At 39.1% G+C, this 3,702-nt stretch overlaps 1 long non-coding RNA gene across 1 annotated transcript; it reads right to left on the reverse strand.

The window, feature by feature from the left end:
• Window positions 1-1,160: 1,160 nt before the first annotated feature.
• Window positions 1,161-1,627, reverse strand: LOC128268734 (uncharacterized). The gene is made up of 3 exons (XR_008269161.1): window positions 1,514-1,627; window positions 1,301-1,444; window positions 1,161-1,228 (listed from the first exon to the last, which is right to left on the reverse strand). It is a non-coding gene; the product is annotated as an uncharacterized LOC128268734 (long non-coding RNA).
• Between the last annotated feature and the right edge of the window lie 2,075 nt (window positions 1,628-3,702).

Below are 3,702 nucleotides of genomic sequence, written 5' to 3' on the forward strand. Positions count from 1 at the left end.
CTGAATTCTATGAAGAAAAAGTGTTATCTTTCCACAAATTTGTCATCAATACCCGGCAACAGTTTAGCTTTGAATTGTCACAGATAGGCAATGGTCTAGGCGACCTGGCGGCCTGTTGAAGAAGAATTCTCTTTTGGTTTTTGAACAGTTTAGAGGGCATTTGAGGAAAAAAAATAAAGCAAAAGGCCAAAGAACTGAGAAGCCAATTAGCAGTCATTCCAGGTGGTCTCACAAGTCAATTGCAACCTTTTGATATCAGTATCAATAAACGTTTTAAGGCAAATATGAAGGAGGAGTGGACCAAATGGATGAGTGAATCTGATACAAACTTAACTCCATCAGGCCTGTTGAAGAGGCCAACAATCTCACAAGTCTACCAGTGGGTGAAAACTTCATGGGATGCCATCAAGAAAGATGTTATCATCAAATCATTTAAAAAAGCAGGTATTAGCAATGCATTAGATGGCTCTGAAGATGATGCTATTTTTTTGCCCAAAGTGATTCCTCAGACGCAATGATGACATGGAAGAATTAGCTAGAAAACTGGTTAATCAATGTTTGGAAACAGAAGATATGCTTAAGACTGAAGAATTTCACAACTTCTATGACGAATGAGTTATAAAAAAAGTCGTTAAAAATAAAAATAAAGTAATTTAGGTTTTTTCTTAAATTTTTGATCTAAAAATGAGGGGGGGTCTTAATAGATGTAGGGTCTTAATACCCGTAATCTACGGTAACTTCTACTGTTATGCGGTAGCACAGTTCGGAGCGTTATGATTGCTTGAAATATTTCGCTCTAACAAACTTTCCCATTGTTTCCCGATGCTTTTAGTTTTTGAATTCGTTTTCAATGTTTTTATTTGTGTTTGATACATGGCACAATCGCACATAGTTCTACATCGAAGTAAAGTGAATCGTAAATTTCGTGACGTTAGTGTAGAGCATAGTTATTTTTTAATCAAAATTTTGTCACTTTTCAGCGATGCATTTTTCTCCAAAGTCGTGAATACTTATATTTAGACCATGGTGCTTCTAAATATCGATCAAATTGTAGCTCGTCTAATTCGGCGTCGCTCTTAAGGTTCCCTTTTACGATGATACTGCATGCTGGATATAAACGGCGTAGCTTTTTGACAACAGAGCTGGCCATATAACAGATAGGTATCAAAGTTAGTCGCTCGAGCTGAGGGAAAATGTCCGGTAGCTTAAGCAGTTCGGTGGAATTTAGCTATAAACATAAGAAAAAAATATTCGAAAGCATATTGAAATTATACGTGCTTCTGAGCAATCACATGCTTACTTTCCAATTGCCGCGAAGTGTTAAGTAGCGAACCTTGGTGCGAGGCATGCTATGCATGTACCATTTGAATCTACCTTGTATACGTAAGTCCAATTTTCGAAGAAATGGTAAACAGTTCATTCGGGAGAGACCATCACCTTCTCTCTGCAAAAAAAATAAAAACGAAATTATATAGTCTCTCTACAAAAACCAATATGTTCACGAAGCTTTTACCTTACTTAACCATTGCACTTTCAAGCAAGTGAGACTGCGGAAATTTTCGCAGATAAATTGAAGAACATCACCTGTTACTTCCTTTGAATCAATTACCAAACACTTCAATTGTGGTGCCACCTCGAAAAGTTCACGGATGAATTCAAGCGAAATATCGTCCAAACCATCGATACAGAAGGATTTGAGCGTTGTTATCGCTTTACATTCGCCGAAAATGTTTAGCTCAGCCGGTCCGCTACATTTCAAATGCTGCAATAACAGTATTGAACCACATTGAATAAGATCACATCAACACACACTTCCGCTCAATATTTGCTTACCGTAAGTTTCGATAGCTGTCCCAGGGGTTGCAACAATCCTTCTTGCCACTGTTCGATTGGATCTAAATACATTGTTAAGTGCGTTAGCTCAGAAAAGTTAGATGCTATGAACTGAACAAATGAAAGCGGTATTGTTCTTATGCAAAGACGCCGCAGGGAGTTGTGTCTTTTCATAAAATTTTGAATTGCCTCTAGGCAACTCATACGCAGACTACGCGAATAGATACCATATTCGAAAGACAACTTTTTTAACCGAGGGAACGTCAGTTCACAAAAACGACAAATCAAGTCGGTATGACAATTCACTTTTACCTGTCGCAATTGTCGACTGACTTGACTCCAAACAGCAAGATGTTTCTCATGATGGCACCTCATCTCGAGACATTGCAAAGAGGGAGCGAACGTACGCAAATTGAATCCGTCGTGATGTACAAGATCACAACCACTTACTAATTGTAGGTATTTTAGCTCGCTCATAACCGGAAGAGGTTCAACTGGTTCGTCCGTTTTTCCGTACGAAGCATAAATCTTTAAATGCTGAATTTTAGGTGCTTCCAGCATGATCAATCGAAAGTTGTTTACGGTATTAAACGTCATCCATAAGTCCAACGTTATTAATGAAAAACTGAACTTATGCACTAACGCTTTTGCATCTGCAAAATGTTCTCTGTCGATGTAGAAACGAAGGTTTCTATAGCTTCGGCTACTCTGCAGCAAACAATTAGTAGTTCGTTTGTCTAGTTGGTACCGGCTGGCCAACTTCACTCGGTTCATTCGACGCCCAGAAAAAACTAGATATGACCATCTTTTGCAGACCAGAGAAACATTCTTCAGAACGTGTACACTGAGATGGTCGAAAATCATCTCCAACATCTATTAAATAGAATTACTTGTTAAAACACTGTACTGTAGAAGCTGCAAACTAGAACCACTCACCTCGTCTGGAAGATCGGAAATCGTCGTGTCCTGCATGTTCTTTCGACGGCGTGCTGATACTCTTCCACCGAAGATTTCTAGAAAAATATGTGTGGAAAATCTTAGGATTAGTATCACCCAAAGCTGTTGAAGTTCCTTTCAATGTACACCACCGCGTAAAGGTACAATAATCTTTAGGTTGCAAACATGCCAAAGACGCACAGAGAAATAAATTGTCCCAGCCGTAAGCTGTCCTTAGAAATGTGAGTCTCCCGTCCCTATTCAAGATGCGCGTCGTAATACGCACAGGCGTGTCCAATGTGTGGTGTTAAATGACGTCCTTTGACACCAAGCTTAGCTATTTTATTGGCCATTCCCAATAATGATCGATGTTAATATCTACTTCACTGTAACCTTTTTGCGTCGTACCTGGTTTTTGCATCTCAGATGACGGACAAAGGCGTGTTGTTCTTGAATGTGATTAGAGATAAACTATCCTTTATTTTGAACTTTCACTGGTTGCCACTAATTCGGATAACGACCGCTAGTAGTTTGTTTCAAACTTTAACCTGCGTAAGACTGATCAATCTTCGAGAGTAATTCTATCGAACAGCAATGGCGACGCAACTGAACAGAACGTTTGTGCCCAACTTCCGTTCATTGTCACATTTGCCGCGTGCCTTTCTGACAGCTCAAAGTTTGCTTTGTTCTTTCCAGCCAGTCCGTTAGACCAGTTCCACTGTGGCCTTTTGTGTGACGGAGATGCGCTGTGGCCTTTTGGTGTAGTTTAAAACGTCAAATTGAAAATAGTGTAAACAAACAATTGAAGGATTTGTTTTGCAAACTATAGTTTGATATTGCGCAAAGACTCATTTACAATCTACGGTGGGTTTGTTTAATTGTCCAATAAATTGCTTGTGATAATGTCTTGAAAATCGCAATTGCAGCATACAA

The sequence above is a fragment of the Anopheles cruzii genome, chromosome 2, assembly GCF_943734635.1.
Source record: "Anopheles cruzii chromosome 2, idAnoCruzAS_RS32_06, whole genome shotgun sequence".
NCBI classification, from domain to species: domain Eukaryota; kingdom Metazoa; phylum Arthropoda; class Insecta; order Diptera; family Culicidae; genus Anopheles; species Anopheles cruzii.